General features: G+C 44.8%; 1 protein-coding gene across 1 annotated transcript in view; it reads left to right on the forward strand.

The window, feature by feature from the left end:
- Positions 1 to 7,551: 7,551 nt before the first annotated feature.
- Positions 7,552 to 25,301, forward strand: part of SPATA13 (spermatogenesis associated 13) — a 266,585-nt gene continuing 248,835 nt past the window's right edge. Inside the window, exon 1 of the transcript XR_009005914.1 lies at positions 7,552 to 7,591. The gene's annotated coding sequence lies outside the window, so the exon portion shown is untranslated. The remainder of the gene's footprint in view (positions 7,592 to 25,301) is intronic.

Here is a 25,301-nt window from a genome sequence, read left to right on the forward strand (position 1 = left end):
GTGGAAGACACCCTTAAGTTAATTACTTTCTGCATCTATTTTAGAAAAAGAGAAACTGGTGCTCAAAAGCCAAAGGAATGCCCCCAAGTCTCAAGCTGGTACATGCTGGGCTGGACCTCAGACCAGACCCTTTTGCTGACCTAAGTGCTTCCCTCTCTGCAGCATCACAGGGAGTGGGCGAGGGGAGAGGTGGCAGCGTCTTGGGTCTGCAGCAGGGGCCCAGGAGGCCTGGTGAAGTGGGGACAGCTGGGCCGGATCCTGGATCTGCTACGTGGGCTCCAGGAAGTCGCAGGTGACTTGGAAAAGAGGATTATAGTAGAACCACGTTTCAGTTCTCAGATTTGGATATGGTCAGGTCCAAAGGTGAGCTTTCTTAAGCTTCCTCCTTGGCTCAGACCGCGGCACCGACGTCCCCTCATTTTGCTCCCTCCTGTTCACTGCTGTCACCCGTCTCTGGAGTGAAGCAAAAGGGGGTCTAGAAGGAACCGCTAAACCAGCACAGGCGAGTTACAATAGCAGCATCACTGCCATGCAGCTTTCTTTGATTTTTTAAAGGGAAAAAAAACCTGCAGAAAGGGATAAGACATTGACATATGAGTGACTGAAAAACGAGGCAGCTGGACTAACAGGGGTTTAACTGAAGGCATTAAGGGAAATGTAGACGTCTCTTCTGTCTTTTTATTTTTTTTTAATACATATATATATTTTAATTTATTTGTTTTATTTACTTATTTTTGGCTGCGTTGGATCTTTGTTTCGGTACACGGGCTTCTCATTGCAGTGGCTTCTCTTGTTGCAGAGCACGGGCTGTAGGCACATGGGCTTCGGTAGTTGTGGCTTGCGGGCTCTAGAGCATAGGCTCAGTAGTTGTGGCGCACAGGCTTAGCTGCTCCGTGGCATGTGGGATCTTCCCGGACCAGGGCTCGAACCCGTGTCCCCTGCATTGGCAGGCGGATTCTTAACCGCTGCGCCACCAGGGAAGCCCTCTTCTGTCTTGTGATCTTGTATTTTCACGTCTTTCATGTTAGCATATTTTTTATCCTGCAATTTTTATGGCCATGTAAGTGCAAATGGGGCTTATCTTAAGTGGAATTTTACAGAAAAAATAATAACAGACAAGTGGTATTTTTAAAAATTCAATTAGTTTGTTCATCCTGTGTACAAATTCGTTCTTCAAAGAAATATGATTTGGCTTCCCTATTGCCCGTGTGTGTGTGTGTGTGTGTGTGTGTGTGTGTGTGTATGTTGTTAGTTTACACCGGCTAATCAGAGGCTCCTTCCTGAAAGGGTGACAGTGGCCAGGAGACGTGAAGGGAGTGAGATGAGCCGGGCTGCTCTGTGGGGAGAGGTCCAGAAGGAGAGCCAGCAAGTGCGTGAGGCCGGAGATGCACAGTGTAATGGACTAAAAGCATCGACGTTGCTGGTTAAATGGCATAAATCCATGTATTCAACTTTGTATTTTCATTGCTTTGTCTTTATTCAGGCCATAAACACTTAACTCAACATGCCTCCTTCTGTGCTCGTGAAATAGAAAGATGTGACAGCAGACTTCTAACATGTGACTTCTAACAGCAAACTTCTAACATGTCAGTTTCCAAAAGGAAGCTGGTGATGTGTCCACGGGCCCAGCAGGAAAAGCCTCTTCAGCAATTGCGCCTGCTGAGCAAGGGTCTCAAGGTAACTGTAGAAGCATGTGGGAAAAGCCTTCCAGAGCTTTCTCCTGTCAGGACAGCCCAGGAGCCTTCAGCGTCTGTGAGCTGAAATCACAAACTTCAGAGCAGTTATTCGTTTTTCAAATGTGAAGTCAGTCGATGTCAAGTCGGCTGGAGATGACCCTGGGGTTTTCCTCTCTGGCCTGTCACTGATATGTTTTATCTCCACTCAGATCTCTTAAAAGAAAATACCTGTGTCCTTTTAGGATCACTTAGCTGCCAAGGATGACATCCTTGCCTTATAGGTTCTGGGCGAGGGGTTTAGTATTTATGAAAGAATCTAAGTGACTTCAGCTTCAGCAAACCAAAAAGACAGATGGATGGACAGACACACACACACAGACGATCAGATCATGACAGCAGACCTAGAGTGCTGGGTTCTCAACATTTACAATTTAAGTGGATTTCAAAAGAAAATAAGATCAGTTCTGCAGTGCATGTCACTAAACCGTTTATTAGGTTGACATCGAAGAGTGAAATAGCCTGAGGGCATAATCTGAACTTTTTTGTCACGTGTCCACAATTGAAAGATTCTTCCATTTCAGATCCAATGCCAAGAAAGAAATAATAAACCTTAAATTTAAAAAGTCAAGCGTCTAAAGAGACTTCCATAAAGGAGCCGGATAAAAAGATAAAGGTTATTTACGTGGAAAAGGGGAAGACCGAAAAGACAGACTATCAAAACCAAAAACCTGGGGTGCAGGGACAGGCGAGCTCCTGCAGTGGCTCGTGTTTGACTAGGGAGGCGTTTCTCCTCGCTGCGCCCGTGGCACCGGCTCCGATGTTCACACCTGCCTCCCAGCTGTAGGGTCGGTTTCCCAGTCTCTCTGTGAATTCCTGGCGAGTGGGAGCGCCTTGCTTTGCTTCCCCTGTGCCGGGCCCAGAGTCTAGCACAGGGTTTGTGCTGAATCAGTGCGTATTGAGCAAATGAATGAAGGCTGGATGGGGAGCCAACAGCGCTGACTGAGGGTGTGCTCTGGTGCAAGCTAACATCCTATCAAGGTCAGCCAAAAAAAGTGCCCATGTAGACGATGATTGTCAAGTAGATGTAACTCGTTCTTCCCAAGAACATGCGCAGGCTAAAATTGGAGACCGTTCAGAAAGGACTTAAATAAGCTAATGGATGATGGATTATTTGAAGGAAGCTAGGAACAGAAGAGACAATACAAGTCACTCAGATGTGTGTATCCAGGGAGGTGAACAAAGGTGACGGTGCCAGGTATGCTGAAGGTGCTCAATAAGAGCCTTTCCACCTTCCTTTGTGGCTGAGGGCAAGTAGCCTGCGTCAATTGGAGGCCGTTCCCAGCCGTCTCCTCTGACTTACTCTCTCCCGACATTCCTTGAACCTGCCTGACCCTCCCTTGCCGGGGCTGAGCCCTGTGACATCAATTCCTGTGCGACCAACAGCAGTGCTTGTTTTGCTGCCAAGATGGGAGTTCTGACCTAAGACCACCGACCACACCACCAGCCCCTCTCGGGGGACGCTGGTCACTGAATCGTATTAACCAGAACCTCTCTGCCTTGATTAGAGGCCCCTTCGAATCTGGTGCCCTCACCTCTCCTCACTCTTGGGGGTCCCCATTCCCACCCTGGCCATCTCCCCATCTCCCTTGGCCGTGCTCTTGTCCAATCCCTTGCTGTCTCCAATGCCTTCCTGCCCTTGGGTCATCCAGGAGATCTTTCAGGAAGAAATCTATTCCTCAACCTCCTCTCAAACTTACAAATGCATTTTATCCCCAAATTCCAACTTACAAATCAAGTAAAAGCCGTTATTCATATTACAATGGGATTCTTGGCTTTATAAAACCGTGTTTTACAGAATTCTTCAAATTGTGTCTTCTTTTGATCAGAAATTGCCCTTTATTTTTTTAAATTGAGATACAATTGACATGTAACATTATATTAGTTTCAGGTGTACAACATAATGATTTGATATAGGTATATATTGCAAAATAATTACAAGTCTAGTTAACATTCATCACCACACATAGTTACAATTTTCTGTAATGCAAAGTGTGTCTTTTAAAGCCACACTGAAACAATTTAATTTACAGGAATTAGATTTACACATATATGTTATCTCCTCACTATATTTTTATGTCCTTATGGACAACTGCTTTTTTGAAAAAACTCCCCAGGTGCCTGGCATCTTCCTCAAACATAGTTACTGGATAAACAGTTGCTGAATGAACCAGTGAACAAAAGTCAAAGTGGAGAGTAACGATTTGTTATTGTGTCTTCAATAGCAACAGAGCCATGTGCACAATTAATGCGTTGGGGGAAATCTGACTAACAATTCTTAAGGGCTTACTCTGGGGCGAATTTACTAAGAAACCTCAATTGCAATCTCACTTCTCCCCCCTTCATGTCTACCTGGTACACTGAGGGCAGCAGGCACTTGCACAGAGCCTCATAACCACAAGGGGATTCTTGGTACAATGATCACATTTGGCGTTGCTGGTTAATAACACTGTCAGAGCTTGTCGGTTTTGTTTATGTGCCTATTTCTCTGGGGTATGCAATGAAAATGATAAAAAGTGACTTTAGGATTCCAAGGTGACATGATTGTTTGATGCTGAGAATAATTTAGGGCAGTCGACATGAGTCTTTCTTACCCACTTTTGATTTCCTCTCATTTAGTTCAAGTCCCAATAATGCACTAGAGCAATTCATGGGCATAATATTACATCTGGAAATTTGGAGAGATTCTAGCTTGTGTATTTCTGTCTGCATGTGGCTTAGATAAGGATCTTCCCACATAATTAGCCTAACATTACTTGTGGATTAACTTGGGAGTCCAGGGAGGGGATACAATGCATTTCTGTGTATTTCAAGTGCAGAAGAAATGTTTATCCAAATTAGTTAACCATAGATGATCACAGAAGCTGAGAAAAGAATTAACACGAGTGGTAATTGAGCCGAATCTCATAGATGACAGTATCCTGCAAAGTATTGCGTCCATGACAAGATTCAGGATCTCCAGACAAGTGGACGAACATTTCACTGTGTTAGTACATGCTAGCGAGAGGCCTCGTTGGTGTTCAGCTACTTCCTTGAGGTCTAGTTGGCATCTCCGGTTGTGACACTGACTTCTGTCTTTCCCGGGTCCCAGTGCTCGTGATTCATGGAACTGTGTTTCAGGGCGGCCAACTCCTCACAACTGGGCCTCCCCACCCTCTCTCTGTTGCCTCTTCAGTCTCTTCCTCATCCTTTGTGGGAAGGGCGATCTGAAATCCAGAAGCACTGTCTATATGCTTTCACAGACAAATTGACGGCCAGTGGCAGAAATGTTTCTCACCGGACGCTCTCAGAGTGGGCCCTGAGAAAAGATGGGGAAACATGTTTCAAAGTCGTTTACGGGAATCCACATTAGGAGAAAGGCTGGTCGACAGGACAGTTAACAAGTACCTACCGCACACACAGAGTGAAGAGCATCAGATTAGACTAGAACAGGGGTGCTTGTTTGTCCCTAGGTCTCACAGTGATTTTATTAAGTCTTCAGAAGTGACTAGAGCACTAAGGAAAACCGTGCTGTGTGTTGTCGGTGAGGAAATCGACCTCTCGGATCCTCTTTTGAATCTGTACAATGGTTAGTGGTGGCTGCGGCCAAGACATAATGCACGTAGAGGGCCAGCAGGGGCCTCTGTTGGCGTTAGCCTGTCCCCTCCCATCCTATTTCCCTTTGCAGGGAGAGAACTAGAGATAAGGGTCAAAGTTAGAAAGCGAGGTTAGTTCTCACAATCAGGCAGCCGCCACTTTCCAAGGATGTGTCTTTGGGCCACCCTCCAGAAGGTGAGACATTATTACAATAGCTAGCCCTATTATTTTTGTACCCCTCATTTACTATTCTCAGCAACCTCTGAGGTGGGTATTATTACCCATGTTTACAATGGGGGCAACCTGACTCGGAGGTGAAGGGTCTTGCCCAGCAGTCTGACCGCAGCGTCCATGCAATGACCATCCGGCCACACGGACAAACCCTCTGTCCCTCCGTGTGCATGCCATCAGCGTGGCAACCTTCCCTGCCCACTAAAAACTACTGAAAACATAGCCTAGCCTTTTGTTTGTTTGCTTGAAGAGGAAACAAACTCAGAAGGGTACCTGTATACCTAAGGTCACACAGCTGGTGACCACAGAATTGACCTGAAACCCTGACAGAACACCCGGACTTAGTCTCAGTTGGTTCCAGCCAGGAAGTCACGGCACCTCTATACCCTCTGGGCTTCCAGCACCTGCCTTTCTAAATGGCTTTATTTTACTTTATAGCGATGATAACTCCGTGATTTTTTGTTTGCTTGAATTCTGTCTGGCGCTAGAAGGTTGGCGCCCAGGGCAGTGCCCCGGGCTGTTTCATTATCATTTATCTCCCCAGAACCCACCATCCACTAGTAGATGGGCACCAGTGAGAACCTGAAGGATAAGAGGATTTCTAACGCCCGAGAGTCTAAGCACCTGTAAATAGTGAGGGGAAAGGAGCATGGGTCACCTTTTTGGGTTAACAAATTTACATCTTAACAGGGATTTTTCCATAGGACTTTAACACAGAGGAGTAGATTCTATGGTGAAAGCATCATGGCAGGTCGTTTGGGGGTCGAGTGTTAAGCAGAAGAATTTTGCATCCCTTTAAGTCACCTCCTCAGGGAACAACCTGTATCGTGAGGGGCAGCTGGATCTGAAGTCCGTGATGTAATTTAGTGATGATTCCTATGGTGGACATTTCAGGGAGGAAAGAGAAGCCATTCTGGAGGACCACTTGTCAGGTCTGGGGGAAATAGCTCCCCACCAATGGCTTTTAGCCCTTCTCAATTGGACTGTCCCTGTCGTCATATGAAGTTTCTTAAGCCTGTCCTTTTCCTTGTACTAGTTTTATTTTCTGAAAATGGGTTTCCATTAGCAACTTAATTGTTTATAAATCAGAAAATCTTTTTTTTTGAGCATGGAGGAGGGCTGCACCACATTAAAAGCAGACAATCAATTATGATGAAATTCAATAAAATCATTGTAATTAGTAAGGTCTGCATATATAATTTTTAACTGCCATGAGGAGCACATAGGTCAAATCATCTGTTAAAAATCCTTGCCTCCCCCCAAATTCCCCAATTACTCTACTACTATAATTAGGACCAAGGGGTTTAGTGAGGTCCTCCTTTAAGTTTCCTTTACTCACTTCAGGAATGGAGGAAGGTCGTGTGTGTGTGTGTGTGTGTGTGTGTGTGCGCCCTCGAAGCCTGAAGGTGGGGAAAGAAGCTGTGAAACAGGACTCCTATGTTTGCTTATTTATGTGACCACTTCCTCCCCACCTTGTCTTCCTCTTAGTGTTTGTTTCCAAATCGAATCGTCCCCACTTCTTCGCCTCGGCTTCCTCAACCCCGAGGATTCAAAAGAGACGGCAAGCGGCCCCGCCTTCTTATGAATATGCAACAGTAAGGGGCTGGGAGGAAGCCTGAGAGAAAAACCCTGCAAGAAATTCACCCTGTGTCGGCCTGAAACGGCTCCGGGCCGCTCCCAGCCTCTACCACGCCCTGCACGGGCCGGCGAACAATAGCACAGCCCCGGGGCGCGGAGGCGCGCTCGCCGCGGCGGAGGAGCCGCTGGATGTTCGTCGCCCGGGAAACGTGGAGTCTGAACAGCTCTTCAGAGCCAGTCTGAACTCCGGCCGGGAAGGTAGCAACCGGACGGGTTCACCGTCTCCGGCCCGAGGGGCCCGAAGGTCCCGCCCTTTGCCCTGCAAATGAGAGGGGCGCAGGGGCCCTCGCGGCGGCGCCCGCCGGGGCCGAGTTCCCCGCCTGCTTCCCCGTGACTTCCTACCCACCGGAGCTCGGCGCGAGGTGGGCAGTCCCTCAGGAGAGCCCCGCTAACGTGCAGGAATGCTGAGAAAGGTAGGCGGGTTTTCTGTGCCGGTCGTCACCCCTCCCTCACTTTTGGGGAGGGGACCACCCAGCAGCAGGTGGCTGAACTCCTGCGTCCGTGGCACGCTTTCTGAAGCGAGGGTGAGAGGAGGCGAGGGGGAGCGGAACGCTGGGTGAGCGGAAGGTTTGAGAAGTTGCCGCGGCCCCAGCAGGTGCAGCGAAAGCGCCACGCTGCGCCCGGGAGGCGCGAGCGCCCGCCGGCGGCCCGCGTCGCCATGGCAGCGGGGGCGGGGCCGAGCCGCAGCATGCGTCGCCATGGTAGCGGGGGCGGGGCAGAGCCGCGGCGTGCCCGGGTTGCCGGGCGACGGAAGGACGCGGGGAGGGGCTCGCGGCGTCCCGGGAGCTTCTCAGAGGATCAGCCGCCAAGTCTGGGGTTTCTTTGACGCTCGTTTCCTGGCCGTTAACTTCATTCAGCCTATTGGCAGCGCTGTCCTTGGGATAGGGAATCAAGTCTTCTCGGCTACCGCCTACTCAATGCCATAATACTCTTTTGAAAATACTCGGATTGTGGTCTGATGGAAGACGTGAAAAAGTTAGAAGATATTCCTTTCTAAAGCAACAAAAACGTGTAGCGTTTCCTCGTTTTCAAGGATATTCCTTAATTATTATCATTTTTAAAAACTAAAATAGAGTACATGATTTGGATCCATGAAAACGAATTGACCTTCGGCCTTTCCGACATATTAACCAAAATCTTTGCTAAAGAAAAGCGCATACAACAGACAGCAGTATTAAAAATTCAGACAGTCGCATCTTAAAATGTCTTAGAAAGACACGACTCTCACAATGCACGTGAGAGAATTAATTTCATTTTATTTCACTGGGTATTTTCTTGCATGTAAATGTTTCAGATAATTTTGGCTTCTTATTTAAAGGCTGTTTTAGCTATACACTACAGAATAAAGTTGACAAGGACTTTGCATGACCTTTTCCAGAGCAGTGACTGACAGCGACCGTAGTACTTCCCCCTACTCTTTTTTCCTTTTATCCTCCTATAGCTAAAAGTATCTTTTGGTGTTTTTCATCTCTTTCTCCAGATTTAAATTGCCAAAGACACGGGTCTGTTACCAGTACTTAAGATGTGTTCCACACACTAGTTTATTTCTTCCTCTTCCTCCATTTAAAAATTATCTACATATTATTTATTTATTTGTGTGTTCACTCATCAGACATGGATTGAGGTTCTGATACGTGCTGTGTACCTTGCTAGACTCCAGGGAAGAGGAGTAAGTGGTGGGAGGGACACACAAAGTTGCGTCAGAAAAATTCACCGTTTAGGGAGAGGCAAAGGCTGGGAAGTCATCAGAATCCACTATGATACTTTCTCATCTAGAAATTCCACCCAGGATGACCCCTGCTACTGGCCAGGAGGGGTGCACTGATTATTCTTGCCCTTTCAAGGCAAAGGTAGCCATTTAAAATACGAGGAAGATGACACTCATAAAAGTACAGTAATATGGCCCAGGACTTACAGTCAGTAAGTGGTAAAGTCAGGATCCAAATTCAAATATGGCTCCTAAGACATGCGGCTTCTGAAGCATTAAGCCATTTGACCCTGTGTCCCTACTAACCAAATTACCATATTTTGAATTTTGTGAATTTCCACCAAAAAAAAAACCAACTATGCACTTTCCTTTTTGGTTGAGCTGTTTTTAAAGTCAGGTATTTCAAAAGTCAGATATGAATTGCATTTCTCAAGAATGTATGGTTTTCCTACTGAAATGTTGCTATCGTCAATAATCTTGTTTTCAGGGATTCCCAAGTAGTTAATGAGAAAATTAAGATTTGGTTATTCAAATCGTGTTTTAAGAATATTGGAGGTATATTTTTAAAAAAATTTTACTTATTTATTTATTTTTGGCTGCATTGGGTCTTTGTTGCTGCACATGGGCTTTCTCTAGTTGCGGCGAGCGGGAGCTACTCTCCGTTGCGGTGCGCGGGTTTCTCATTGCGGTGGCTTCTCTTGTTGCGGAGCACGGGCTCTAGGCATATGGACTTCAGTAGTCGCAGCACGCGGGCTCGGTAGTTGTAGCTCACGGGCTTGTAGTTGCTCCAAGGCATATGGGATCTTCCCGGACCAGGGCTCGAAGCCATGTCCCCTGCGTTGGCAGGTGGATTCTTAACCCCTGTGCCACCAGGGAAGTCCCGGTACTTGTGTATTAAAGGGTTCTGTTGTACAAATTGTTACACAATTAGATTTCATTAAAGCAAAATACATTACTTAGTTAGCATTCAGGTTTTTATTGCCTTTCCTGATTTTAAATGTTTTTGATCAGATTTGTTAGCTTCTTCTGGCATTGTCTTTAGATAGGTGATAATTGGAAATTGCTGTGTGGAAAGTTGTCCTAAAAAGTTCAGGTATGTACCTGGCTTGACCTGCAGTGAGATTTGGCTCCATGTACCCCGTCACAGCCCTGAAAACCGCATTGAACTAATTTCATTAGTGTTTTTACAGTTAAAATGTTATTTTCCTGAATAGATTGCAGGATCGATGAAGGCAGGAACCAGATCTTTTGTGTTTTTAGAATCTTTCTCTTAATACCAGCTACAACACTCTTCATAAATATTAACTGGCAGGAGAAACAAAAATAAACTTTATCAGGCCAACGAAATATAGAGTAGAAGAAATAATCCTTTATTCAGAGTCACAGAAGTTCTAATTATTTGTTGATTACTTTTTTTCCATGATACCTCACTATAAAATTCTAGGTAGTACCTATTTTGCAGATAGAAATTTTTACCCAAATTAATTATCCATAGATGATCACAGAAGGTAAGAAAAGAATTAACAAGACTTAACGGTGACTAGTATTTAAGTATTTTCCAGTGTGTTATCTTAATTGAACCTCACAACAACCCTGAAAGTGTAGGGGAGGAAAACTTTTTCCTCTACACTCTGGGTTTTTTGGCTGGTCTAATAATTTAATTGACACAAGACAGATTAACAGGAGAAAAACAAATTAGTTATGTACGTAGGGGAGTCCCAAAGATATGAGACCCAAGGGCAAGTTGGGCAGCTGAGGCTTCTATACCATCCTGAGCTGAGGAATGGGATGGGGGCCTGAGGCTTCCAAGGGGAGGAGGGTCATTCACAGGACAATAAGAAGAGAGATGTTTGGTAAATTGATGGTTGCCCTGCCATATAGATAGGTCATTCAGATAAAAGTGATCTCTAGTAATAGCTCTCTCTCTCTGAGTCTGGCCCCAGTCTCAATTCCTTTAGGGAATTGAGGGGGAGGTAAAAAGCCCCTCCTGGGTCTCTTGGGCCCCGATTCTCTTTAGCTCAAAACTATCCACGTGCCAAAGTGGCACATTTTGGGGAGGCTCATTCTGAACCCCTTCAAAGGAATTCACATCACCAATTTTTTTTTTAATGTATGAGAAAACAGAAGCTCAGAGAAGTTGAGCGACTTGGTCAGAGTCACCCAGCAAGGGAGAGTCACATCTTCTGATGAAGTCAAGTGATGCCCTTGCAAACCAGACACGCCTGTGAACTCTGGGGGCCTGAGCCTCTTGACAGACCTGGGGAGTGTTGGTGCAAAATGCCTTCTCTCCCTCTCACCTCCCCCAGGCTCCCCCTCTGTCTGGGAAGAAGGCGAGGGAACCTCTTTTAAAAGACAAGTAAAGAAAGAGGCAGGGCAGAAGGAAGGGGGGACCAGTGTTCAAAACTGGTAGTGGGGAGACCTGGGGGGAGGGGTACGCTAGTCTACTAGGGCTTCTGTAACAAAGTATCCCAGACTGTCAGGCTTAAACCACAGACCTTTACTGTGTCACAGCTCTGGAGGCTGGAAGTCAGCAGGGTGGGTTTCTTCAAAGAACTCTCTCCTTGGCTGGCAGATGCCTCCTCTTTGCTGTGCCCTTATGTGGTCCCCCCTCCGTGTGTGTCTCTGTCCTAGTCTCTTCTTGTTATGACACCTGTCATATTGGATTAGGGCCCACCCATCTGACCTCATTTTACCATAATTGCCTCTTTAAAGGCCCCAGCGCCACATACAGTTGCGTTGGGAGGTCCTGGGGGTTAGGACTTCAGCAGATGAATTTTGAGGGAACTCATTTCAGCCCATAATAGAGACAAAGGAAAGTGAACTTGGTCTATGACCCAGAAGACAAGACATTTCAATTGCTTTACGGTTCCCATTAGTTTTCTCTCCTGACACCGATCAACGTTTGGGTGAGTTGTGGCAGTTTTTTACAACAGTATATTCCACCGGACGTATAAAGAAAACAAAGAGATTCAGAACTGAACTCTTCTGTATGTAGCTTGCTTTATACTTTATTTTCACTCTCACCTCTGCACGGCCAGCTTCCAACCTTGTCACGTTTTGACGAGGGCAGACAAAGCTGATGATGACCCCCATTTCCAGCTAGGTATGACCTGTCTCTCTGCCTTTTTTAGTGCTGTGGAGTGATTTGAGTCACGTGCACTGCCTGGGTAGCATGATAAATCCATTGGAAATGAAATCACAATACTGAAAGGAGAGGGAAGCGTAGATTTTACAACCCTCAGAGCCATGAAGATAAAAGCTAGGGCAACCTTCCATCTGAATGGCATTTTCCATGCTTATTTCTAACAAGATATGCTCAGCATCGTGTTTCAGACTGTGGAAGGTAGCCAGAAGAATTTGAAGGTTTTCTCTGAGGCACTGAACAACTCACAAGGTTATAATTGGAATGTATTGCAAAGACTCAAATTATGAAAATGCTGTGGTCATAGACTATCAGGGACCAGAGGGAAGCCTGCAGGTCTTGTAGCCAGTGCCTGGCCCTTGGCTGCACTCCACAGAACCTGCTTTGCGAAGGCAGGAATCCAGGCTAGGTTTCAAGGTAGCCCGAGAAGCTTCCAGAGTTTCCTGCAATAAAGGTTTCAGTATTCACCAAACATCAGGGTCTCAAAGGACTTTTGTTTGTCTCCTCGATTTCCTTCATTACTTCATATTTTGCCGTCAGAAAAGGTAGAGAGTGGGTGTCCACTTTTTTGCATGGAATAGCTTGTCATTTGCTAAAAGAGTCTTACTACGTCATTTCTTGGCTCTTTTTGGTAAGTTGAATGGAAACTCTGTCCATTGTGACGAATCTGTTTCTATCACGGTCCCAGGGAAGCCGCCCCTCACCATCCTGAGTTGTGGGTTGTTTTTTATGTCTTCACCGCACTTGCTTGAGTTGTGACTTTTGAGGGCTGTCCTATTTACTTCTAATCGTGAGGCCCTGGACTCTATTCTGAAATATCCGTACGGAAGAATGTGTATCCCATACACCTGGGGAAGCTTTTTCCAGGAATACCAAAGGCTTTCAATATGTGCTCTTTGGATGGGATCCAGCAGCTTTCTTTCTTTCTTTCTTTTTTTAACATCTTTATTGGAGTATAACTGCTTTACAATGGTGTGTTAGTTTCTGCTGTATAACACAGTGAATCAGCTATACATATACATATATCCCCATGTCTCCTCCCCCTGGCGTCTCCCTCCCACCCTCCCTATCCCACCCCTCTAGGTGGTCACAAAGCACCGAGCTGATCTCCCTGTGCTATGCGGCTGCTTCCCACTAGCTATCTATTTTACATTTGGTAGTGTATATAAGTCCATGCCACTCTCTCACTTCGTCCCAGCTTACCCTTCCCCCTCCCCGTGTCCTCAAGTCCATTCTCTACGTCTGTGTCTTTATTCCTGTCCTGCCCATAGGTTCTTCAGAACGATTTTTTTTTTTTAGATTCCATATATATGTGTTAGCATACGGTATTTGTTTTTCTCTTTCTGACTTACTTCACTCTGTATGACAGACTCTAGGTCCATCCACCTCACTACAAATAACTCAATTTCGTTTCTTTTTATGGCTGAGTAATATTCCATTGTATATATGTGCCACATCTTCTTTATCCATTCATCTGTCGATGGACACTTAGGTTGCTTCCATGTCCTGGCTAGATCCGGCAGCTTTCCACGATGGGTGGTTTCAGAAACAGGTTCCTGTGTGAACCAGCTATCATTATCCCAGCCCAAAAGGAATGTGTCCTCCTCAGAGCAGTGCATGCTCAATCAGTGAGGGGCTGGAGGCTAGTGCCTGGAGTTTGAAAAGTCAGCCTTGAAAGTTAGTGCAAGTTCCTGAAGGGCAGAACTGTACATTTCCCCTTCTGATTCGAGCCAGACATTTGTCTCCCTGGTCAGTTGTGCATATCGGCTGGCACAGGTCCAGGAGGTGGGTTGGTCTGTTCAACGGCTGCTTCTAGAACACCTTTAATTAAGATCTCCCCTCAGAGGCACTCCCCTCAACTTAGGAGAAAAGAAGCCAACACTGTTGTACGAAGAGTGAGGAGGAACTTCTGTTCATGGCTGTTCGTGACTTCCCCAGGTTTTGGCCCAGTGAAGTACCCTTCATTCCTCTACACCACTGGAGAAGGTCATGACCTTGAAGTGGCCTGGATGTTCCCAGGCTTTCAGGGAGTATTTATCAGTCATTCACGATCTTCTCAGGCTGCAGGGCATGAGAAGACATGTCATGGGCTTTCTCCTCAAGCAGCTGGTACTCTAGTTCAGGGTAAACAGATGTGAAAATAAGAAAGCACAATTCAAGGCTCTGTCATGTACATGCCGGTAGGTGTGCTCCAGACACGAGGAACAGCTGCTCGAGGGGGCTCAACAGCCAGGGAATTGCATCCTCTTTGTTTTTTCTTTATTTTCTTTATGTTTAAAAAATTTTTATTTTATATTGGAGTCTAGTTGACTTACAATGTTGTGTTAGTTTCAGGTGTACAGTAGAGTGATCCAGATATATATATATATATAAAATAAGATATATTAAGATATATATTATAAGATATATAAGATATATATATATATATTATATATATATCTCTTTCAGGTTCTTTTCCCATATAGGTTATTACAGAGTATTGAGTAGAGTTCCCTGTGCTATACAGTAGGTCCTTGTTGATTATCTATTTTATATACAGTAGTGTGTATGTGTCAATCCCAAACTCCTAATTTATCCCTCCCCGCCATGTTTCCCCTTTGGTAACTGTAAGTTTGTTTTCTAAGTCTGTGAGTCTGTTTCTGTTTTGTAAACAAGTTCATTTGTATCATTTTCTTAGATTCCACATATAAGTGATATCGTATGGTATCTGTCTTTGTCTGACTTACTTCACTTAGTCTCATAATCTCTAGGCCCATCCATGTAGCTGCAAATGGCATTATTTCATTCTTTTTACGGCTGAGTCGTATTCCATCGTGTATATATGTACCACATCTTCCTTACCCATTCCTCTGCTGATGGACATTTAAGTTGCTTCCGTGTCTTGACTGCTGTGAACACTGTGCTGCTATGAACATTGGGGTGCGATACGTCCTCTTTCCTCGCTGTGGCTTCCCAGATGTGGATCTCCTTCAAGTTCCCATCACCCCAGCCCCTTAACCTGGCCCTTTCCTGCTTTTCCAGTGACGGTGCTCAAGAAATCCTATCTCAGATGAGTTTAAACCAGGGTGAATCTGGCCACAGGATTCGAAGCCTTTATACTCCTGGGAGCTCCATCAGGATTTGATGGAAATAAAGGAGGGACTGGGCTGAAGGAGCAGAAGAGAGAGCCATTTCTACTGTCTCATCATGCATAGAGTTCATAAATCCTTGGAAAGCCATAAAAAGACTGCCTGAGTATTCATTTCAAGGATAGAAGGATATGTAGGCAACATAAGAACAGGAGACTGTGTGGATGGCCACAGCAGGGCAGAGAGGGGAAAAAAAGTGGTCCAAACCCTAGGTGGTGACAGGATAGGGCACGGGCAACTGGTCCTTACCCTGAGACCAAGGGAAGAAAATAAACATGGCGGCTAGGAAGCCAGCTCTGGGATACAGACGTGTCCCCTGGGGTTATACCCCTGGAAGCTCTGTGCTCCCCACTCCTGAGCTCTGTACTCCTCACCCACTGGGGCCCAGACCCCCCTCCCCCATGATGATCAGCAGTGATTTGGAGCTGGAGGGTCCACTGCAGGGAGAATAGAGTCTCTGATTCCATTGGTCCTGGCACTTGGAGTTGGCACAGTCAATTCTGTTGTAGGGAGTTAGGTTTGCAGGTGATTTTTAGCACACCACTGTTTCTTGTGCTTGTGTTAGGTATTTGGGGCTGGCCCAGGGACCAGTTCTGTATATCCTATTTGTAAGGAAAATATCTGCTGAACTTGAAGCAAGTGAAATGTATGTTTGAGCAGCAAGCCTTTGTGAAATGAAGATCAGGGCAACTGGGCATTTTATCTGGACAGCCAAGGCATAGAGGAATGAGCATTAGAGGAAGGTGGGGAGACCTGGGTACAAATATCATCTCTAATACAAATTCACAAATTTTAGCAAAAAGCAAAATTCCCCGAGAGTTGTTATCTGTAAGAGGAGGGACTTGATTAGATGATTTCTGAGGTCCCGTTGTGTTCTGGAATTCTGCTCTTTCTGAAAGGCAGCCTAAAATGGGATGTGTCACCTCTAAGAATCGCAGATGCTGGTCCGGTATCCATCCCTTTGCCTTTTATTTGTGAGTCTCCTGGTGTCCCCGTGAGTCTGTCATAGTCAGCGATGCTGCTTCCTCCCTGTGTCCATACACAAGGTTGGGAAGGTCTCTCCAGGAAAAGGTTTAGAGGAGAGAATTTGTCAGTTTTCCTTAACTGATTCTTTTGTTTCATGCCTTTATAAAAATAAAGCTGTCTCCACATGCTCTTGGCTTCCATGTCTTGGCTGTGAGATCTCAGCCTTGAGGAACCATCGGGCCAGGTAAGCTGTTTTTGTTGTTGTTACATCACATCTCAAGGAGAGCATCCCAGGATGCATCCCCAGTCAAATGCCTGTAATTTCCTTTGACTGGAAACACGGAAGGATCTCCTTGTGCAGTGAATTACAGCATATACAAAGTGAAGGACAATTCTTGGTCACTTTACACGATGCAGGAAATTTTGAAAAGTTTAGAATTTTGGTATTTTGGATTTATACTTTAAATGAACAAGGGGATCAAACTAAATGGAACCTACACTGAATCTGGCTAGTGAAAATAGATCTCTTAGTTTATAGAATTTATCATCTTGGGATCTTATGTGTCAGGTTTCCTTGTAGTGTCTCTATTTAGGTAGTAAATGTGGTGTTTTAGAAACTTTTTTCCTTTCTAATTATATATTTATTTATCTGTTTTGAAAGGAAAAAGAGAAATCCACACAAACATTTCTCAAAAGGCTTCCAATTAGGCAAATCTTAGGAAAAATGCATATTACGATCTGAAATGCATATTATGATCTGTAGTTAAAAAAGAATGTTTTGGTTTATAAGCTGAGTGTACCCATACCATCAGCATGAGATGTATATACAGTTTTCCCTTTGAAAACATTTCTGTCCAAGATCCAAACGATGGACTTTTATTTCCTATCTCAGATCAGAGAGATCATTAAAAGGAATTCTAGCTCGGTACTTTGCTTACTTTCCCATCAGAGATAACTAATTCCGTCTCACCTGTGTTGCAGCCGGGTAGAAGCATTTGATAGTGTTTCACAAGCTAAGGAGTGGAGAAACTAACAAAATTTCTGACTGTGTTGGTTACAATTTTGAGAACTGTAGTGGGATACACTTAATTCTTAGCATAAAAACATGTCATTGATTTTTTTTTTTTAAAGAAAGGGAAATAACATTAATGAGTGCTGACTGTGAACCGGACATTGATGTATTTATGGTATTTGGAGCTGTTGTTGCTTTTATGTTGGAAGTTAGTAAAGTGAGACATGGAGAAGTTACATCACCTGTCGGAGGACACACTGAATAAGTGGCAAAGCTGGTGTCCAACCTCAGAAAAAAAAAAAGAAAAGAAGAATTTTTACTGTTTAGCTCTTGAATATGTATGTCACTTGAAAATGAGGAACCACATTATCTCTAAGATACCCATGTTTTTTGTGGGATGAAAGATAGCTGGAATAATGTGAAAATCAGCGGTTCCTCTGATTGTGGGAATATATTCTCTGGAGTAAAGTTTAAGCACTTCTAACATTAAATATTATATTAATCACTATTAGCTCTGGGAATCTGCCCAAACAAGTCATTCTTCCAACAATGTTTGTCTTCAGCCAACTTAGGCAATCAGCCACTGAATGAGGCATTTTTCCCCCTAAAAGACATGATTTGACCAGTAAGAATTTGGTTATGCAATTAAATGTTGACAAATTGGGAGGTAAAAGCTCTAGACTTGGAAATCTTGGTATTTTGATGATCTAAAGTATAAACGGTTTTTCCCCCCCGCAATAAATAACAGCTGTACAAATTTTAATTTCAAATCGGCCAATCTTCAAAGCTACACTGCAAGCTATAAGTTAAGATATGAGAATAATAATCAAGAAAAGTCAAAATGCCATCAGCAGTGAGAACCTGTTTTTTAAAGAAGAAAAGGAAAAGAGGGAAAATTCCTTTAGAAAATGACCTAAGACTTTTTTTCCTGTTAAAAAATGAGAAAAGTGAAAGAATCTTCAAAGAATGTTGACTGATGATAGTTTCTTGTAAAGACTATACTTTTTAGTGGAACTCTAATCAGAAGTTTAGGAGTCAGTAGCCTCTTCTAAAGGCAACAAGAGATAGTATCATCAGGATTTGATGAGTATGATATCTGCCATAATCTCGTCAGCGGCACTTTGTTTTAGTTGTGGAGTGATGGGCTTAGTAAAGTGGGCGTCCGCGGCTGCTGGAGGGAAGGTGCCAGCCAGCAGGGTCATGGGCACCAGTGGAACCACAGTGGGACCAGGGGATGCCAGGGTGGACCGGAAGGAGGGCGGGGCCTTCACTTTCAAATAGTTCATCCTTGATTATTTCTTTGGAAAAGGTGCTTCTGGAATTTCCATTGGTATCTGATATATGAGGACAGATTATGAGGGGTGAGAAAGATTTAGCCCAAGTAGTTGGACTGAAAGCAATGTATGAATTAGACACATGATAGAAAACAACATCCTTTGTTAATATTTTTATTCAAGTGGTTTTATATTAAAAATTTAGTATTCCTGATAGTTTAATTGCTAATTGAACGTAAAGATATATCCCACTAGTTTACTAAAAATCTATTTTTAATAAACTGATTATTTAAAACATGGATTTTCATAGTGGGAAAGATGGCAGTTTTTAGGAAAGCAAGAAAATCTCTATTAAAATTTTTTAAAATTATGTTAATTTAAAATTTTTAATTTTAATTTTTAAAAATATATAATTTATTTACATGCTATAAAATTAGAGGGTTATGAAACAGCATCTGCTGAAAAGTAATCTCCTCTCTCCTCCAGCCTTTCACCCCACTAACCCTTGCAGGTCACCCAGCTGCCCCTCTGGGAGGGGCTGGTATTACCATTTTTTCCATATGCTTCAGAGAAGGTCTGCTCCTGTATAAGGAAATATGTTTTCTTCTATCCCCCTCTATTTTTTACACAAGTATTGACATAGTATACATAGTATTCCGGATCCTTTATTTTTACTTAATGATATATTTCAGAGATGATATGTTATGGTATATTTGACATATTATGATATATGATGTATTAATGATATATTTCATATCAGTACATAAAACACTTCTTCATTCTTTTATTTTTATTGTGGTAAAACATACATAACGTGAAATTTTCCATTTTTAAGTGTACGGTCCTGTGGCATTACATACATTCACATTGTTGTGTAACCATACCACCATTTATTTCTACAACTTTTTCATCATCCCAGCTGAAAATCTGTACCCATTAAACAACAACTCCCTCTACCCCCAGCCCCTGGTAACCACCATTCTACTTTCTCTCTCTAAGAATTTGACTATTTTAACTACCTCAGAATGAGTAGAATCATATAAATGTTATCCTTTTGTGTCTGGCTTATTTCACTTAGCATAATATCCTCAAGGTTTATCCGTGTTATAGCATATATCCGGATTTCACTTCCTTTTCATGGCTGAATAATATTCCATTGTATGTGTATACCACACTGGGTTTATCCATTCATCTGTCAGTGGACATTTGTGTTGTTTCCACCCTTCTTCATTCTTTTTAATGGCTGTGTAGTATTCTGTTCTATGGTTGTGGCATATTATATAAACCAGATCCCTGGTGATAAGCATCAGGTTATTTCCATGTTTCAGTGAATAACTGTGAACCTAAACTATTTGACACATGCATGTATCTAGTAAACAAATTTCTTGAAATGGATTGGCTAAAACAAAATGTTATGGGCATCACAAATTTTGGGGTCTTGCCAACTTGTCCTCCATGGATGTTGTCCCCACGTGCACCCCCCAGAGACTGCCTGCTTCCCGACCCCTCGCTAACACAGTGTCGCCAGACTCCTTTTCCCCTTTGCTCATCTCGTGGTGGAAAACGCTGTCTCGGTACAGTTGCAACTGACATTTCTCTGGAGTGAACTCTGAGTGTTTCAGGGCCATTGTATTTTCTTTCACTGGGACTATCTTCATTTCCTTTGTTCATGTCTCAGGTGGGCTGTTGAGTTTTTTCCTCCCTCTTCTCTATATTGGTTGTCGCTGAAAAATTTGCTTTTCTTTGGCATCCTTACCGCAGCCTGTGGGAAGCTTTTGGAACTCTGCTGTGAAACGGGAATTTTGTCTAAGAATAGTGAAACCTGCTTTTCAACACCATTGACCAAATACTGGCTTGGTGACAATAATTTTGTTAAGGGGACAGACTTTAGGAGGTAGGAGCTGTAGGGGGCTTTATTGAAGAGGTTATATTCAGAAGAAAGTTTATCTGCTCTCCCAGTGTGTTTAAAGGACTTATTCATCTTTCAAAAGGTGGATGCATAAACACAAGACAATATATAACATGAGATGTACTGAAAAAATAACCGAAAGATAGCAGGCTTTCACACCCACCCACGGACCAGGGCAGGGTGACGGCAGGTGTGGTTTCGGGTATGATGAGGCCTGAACAGAATATGGTTAGGAGGAAGCTCTTTAAGAAAAAGAATCCAAAGTGACCAGATTGCTAGCTCCCCTTGCAGGCCTGGGGAGGGGCCCTGCAGCCCCAGATTCCGTGGCCTCTTGGCACGTGGGACTCTGGAGTGCAGGCGGCACCAGCTGGGCCTCGGGGTCACAGCCACGCTGCCCGCAGCGTCCTGGGAGCACGTCCAGCGAGGCAGGTGACAGCTAGAGGTCTCAGTGCAAGCACCAACGTGCTTCCAACAGCGTCCACAGGGGGCGACGGTGAGATGGCCCCTTTAGTGATGGGGATGTCACCTGCCTGCCCTCGGTGGCTTCTCAGTACCGTGTCACCCACGTGCTCCACGCACCCGGCCTCATGCTGGCCCCACAGAGAAGCTTAAGGTCAGTGGTAAGTCTAGCTGAAGAGAACGAACATACAGAAGCCTGACATCAAAGAGACTTTGCAGCGTCTACACCTGTCATCTCCAGAGCGGGAGCGGTGGGTACTCCTCTTGGGGTGGGTAGACGGTATCAGAGTGTGTGTGTGTGTGTGTGTGTGTGTGTGTGTGTGTACAGACACGTATACATAAATATATGTACACATATGTACATATATGTGCATATGTATGTATGTCAGAATGTATGTATATATCTCCTCATCTAATAGAACCTTAATATTATTTATAAATTAGTAAGTAAATGTGTATAGGGACGTTCAGAGTTTTAACACTTTTTCCTTATTGGGCTGTGTCATTGGAAAGGCATGGAGACCATTCATCTTGACAGACGATGCCCTAGAAGCGGAACTGATGATGTAGCCCTTTAGGGTTGTATGTGCAGACCTTTGAGACTCGGGGAAGGAAGACACTGTGCGGGCAGGGCTGTGCGGTGGTGAGCTCTGTGTGTCCACTAGTCTGGGCCACGAGGTGCCCGGGTACTTGGTGAAACACTTTTCTGGGTGTTTCCGGGAGGGCGTTCCTGGATGAGATGAATGTTTGCGTTGATGGACTCAGTAAAGCAGACGATCCCTCCCGACGCGGCGGCCTTATCCAATCCGCCAAGGCCTGAATAGACAGCAAGGCAGGGCGAGGAGACTTTGCCCCCTCTGCCTGCCTGTCCTCCAGCTGGACAGCGGTCTGCTCTCGCCTTTGGACTCGGACTAGGCCTTCAGGCCTCCTGGGTCTCCAGCCGCCAGATTCACGCTGCAGCTCGTGGCCTTGTCAGCCTCCGTGACTGTGTGAACCACTCCCTCCTAATAGACCCCTATCCAGCGTCTGTTGTTTCTGCGTCTCTGGAGGGCCCTGGCTGGCAGCTGCTGGGCCCCCTGTAATCTCAGGCTGGCCCACGCTCCTGAGCCCTGGGTCCCTGCAGAGCCACACGGGGAGCTTCAAGAAATACCAGTGCTTGGGTTTCTCAGAGTCTGATTGATTGATTGATTGATTGATTTTACAACACTAAACATTTATTACTTTTCGTGATTCTCTGAGTTGTTTGGATAGTTCTCTTGGTCTGTGTTGGCTTGGCCAAGGCTGCAGAGTCTACAAAGGTATCATTCACATGACCGGCCATTGTTGGACTGATTAGTCCTGTTTAAAGCTTCTCTAGAAGCTTCCTTGGTCAGAGACTCTGATTTAATTGGTATTTTTCAAAAGCTCCCCTAGTGGTCTGGGTTGAGAACAAGTGACGCAAATTCTAGCGTCGCAGGTGTCGGAAACCTGATTTGTCGGCTCGGAGACACTGCCCCCCATCTCAGGTGTGGCCTCAGGCTGGCCAAGCATACAGGACAGAGGAGGACACCAGCCACCTGGTTACACACCCTCCTGCCTGACGCTGACCGAGGGGCTTTAGAAGCTGGTTCTGAGCTGGGAGGGTGGCTCTGCGAGCCTGTGGGCGGGAGGGAGGGGCTGAGAGGCTGGATGGGGCCGTGGTCAAGGGCCCGGCCTCCTGACTCTGCTGCCTTCATCCACCAATCCTCAGTTTACCCTTCTGTCGAATGGACACGGTTAAAGACAGAACTACCTCCTGGAGTTTTTGGGAAGATTCAGCTGACACAGAAAAAGTGCTTCGAGTGATAGTTAGTTGTCACCTGCACAGGTGTTAGTTACTGTCACTGAGACATGCGTCCCCCTCCGCGTGCACGTGCACCTGCCCCCAGGTTTGCGTTCTTGCCACGTTTGCCTTGCTGGCCAAAACGCTTTGGCTGGTTCCTTAGTGTCCATGTTAGCTGAGGTCCTTGTCTGGCTGTATGCGAGTTCTCCAGGCCCAGGAGTCCATCATATATGTAAGGCGACTTTGGATGTCTCTGCTCTGGACCAGTCTGTGTTCATTTTCAAAGTGCAGTTTTCAAGGGCCTCTTCGTCTGGTTGTATTTCTAGGAGGGATGTCTCACTTCTCCTCATGTCGGGTACTGACACCCACGATGGTGCTGTCACCTGTGCTTTCAGGAGAGACTGGAGGCACCAGAGAAGATGGGGTTTAAAAACGTCAACAACCTGAGTTGCCATACGGAGGGCAAAACGAGCCAGCTCTGTGGCCTGCGTGGCCCCTCAGGATCCTACGCCTGACACTTTGTCCCTGCAGGGTCACAGCTTATGGCCCCGCACAGGAGGACAGAGCATCCTGGGGCTGGTTCAGTGACATGTGCCGTCCAGTGCAGCAGTTTTATATGGACGACTACATTTTTATTGATGGTTTTAGTAGATCTGATACCAACTAGTCTGTGACCCGTGTCAGTGGTATTAATATGCTGTTATTTTTAAGTGGGTTGTGCATGGAATCAGGCATATTGTCTTGTCAGCACATTGAATTTAGCCCAGTAAAGGAATTTACAGCAGCACTTCCTTCCTTCTGGAGGCCCTTGGAGAGAATCCATTTCTTTTTTTTTTTTTTAATTAATTAATTTATTTATTTATTTTTGGCTGTGTTGGGTCTTCATTTCTGTGCGAGAGCTCTCTCTAGTTGCGGTGAGCGGGGGCCACTCTTCATCGCGGTGCGCGGGCCTCTCACCATCGCGGCCTCTCTTGTTGCGGAGCACAGCCTCCAGATGCTCAGGCTCAGTAGTTGTGACGCACGGGCCCAGCTGCTCCGCGGCATGTGGGATCTTCCCAGACCAGGGCTCGAACCCGTGTCCCCTGCATTGGCAGGCAGATTCTCAACCACTGTGCCACCAGGGAAGCCCGAGAATCCATTTCTTTGCTTCTTCCAGCTTCGAGGTGCTGCCTGCATTCCTTGGCTGGTGGCCCCTTCCTGCATCTTCAAAGCCAGCCATCACCTCACTCCGACCTCTTCTTTCATCCTCACTTCTCCTTCTCTGGCTCTCCTGCCTCCCTCTTTTCCTTATAAGGACCTTTGTGATGACGTTGGGCCCATCCGGGTAATCCTGTAGGTAGGTGTTGCTCTTCTCATGTTATGGGTCGGAAAACACGGCTCAGAGAGTCCTTGCTGTTTCTGGTGCCCCATTCCTCTTAAGAGCAGTGGATAATGGAACAACCCATACTCGTTCTGGGATTCTCGTCACTCTTGTAAGGATCCATTGTGATTAAAAGAAAAATCTGGGCTTTTAAAATGATTATTTTTCTACATTTTCCTTCCAGTTTTATTGAGGTATAATTGACATACAACACTACATAAGTTTATGGTGCACAGCATGACGATTTAACTTACGGACGTCATGACATGGTGACCACAATAAGTTCAGGGAACATCCATCATCTCGTATAGATACGAAATAAAAGGAAAAGAAAAACTATTTTTTCCTTGTGATGGGAACTCAGGATTTATTCTCTTAACAACTTTCGTATATAACATACAGCAGTGTTAATTATATTTGCTGTTGTACGTGTTGTGCATTACCTCCCTAGTACTTATTTATCTTAAACTAACAATATTGTGAGTGAAATGGTCTCCATTTTTGTTTTGCCTTTGCTTTTTTGTCTACTGAGGTATAATGGACATACAATACATTGCATATGAATTTAAAGTGTACAGTTTGATCTGTGCATGGATCTACTTCCTATCACTATAGATTACACTGCATTTTCAAAGACTTTATATAAAAGGAATCACACGGTGTGAACTCTTTTTGCGCCCACAGCCGTGTTGGGATTCATCCTAGCCTTTGGGTGTGTCACTGGTTCGTGCCTTTGTGTTGCTTGCTGCCATTCCCTTGTTTGTCCAATCACCTGTGAATGGTCATTTAGCTTGTGTCCAGTTTGGGACTATGACATGTACAAGCATTCACGCACAAGTCTGGGTGTGGGCCTGTGCTTTCTTTTCCCCTGTGGTAACACCTCCTAATTAAATGTTGGGCCATGTGGCAGATTGTTCAACTTTTTAGGAAACTGCCCAACTATTTTCTGCCATCGCTGCACCATTTTCCATCCCCGCCAGCCATGAATGAAAGTTCCAGTTGCTCTGCCCTTCTAAAGAACACTTGGTGTGGCCAGTTTTTCAATTCTTGCAGTTCTGACATGTGTGTGGTGGTATCTTAGAGAAGTTTTAATTTGCATTTCCTTAGTGACTAAGGATGTGGAGTATTTTTTCATGTGCATATTTGCCATCTGTATATCTTCTTTCGTGAAGTATCTATACAAATATTTTGCCATTTTTTTATTGGATTGTTTGTTTTCATATTATTGCATTTGAGAGTTCTTTATACATTCTAGACAAAAGTCCTTTATCAAGTATGTGATATGCAAACATTTTCTCCCAGCCAGTGGGCTTTTCTTTTCATTCTCTTTACAGTGCCTTTCAAAGAGAAGAACTGAATTTTGA

Source organism: Balaenoptera acutorostrata, chromosome 18 (assembly GCF_949987535.1).
Source record: "Balaenoptera acutorostrata chromosome 18, mBalAcu1.1, whole genome shotgun sequence".
NCBI classification, from domain to species: domain Eukaryota; kingdom Metazoa; phylum Chordata; class Mammalia; order Artiodactyla; family Balaenopteridae; genus Balaenoptera; species Balaenoptera acutorostrata.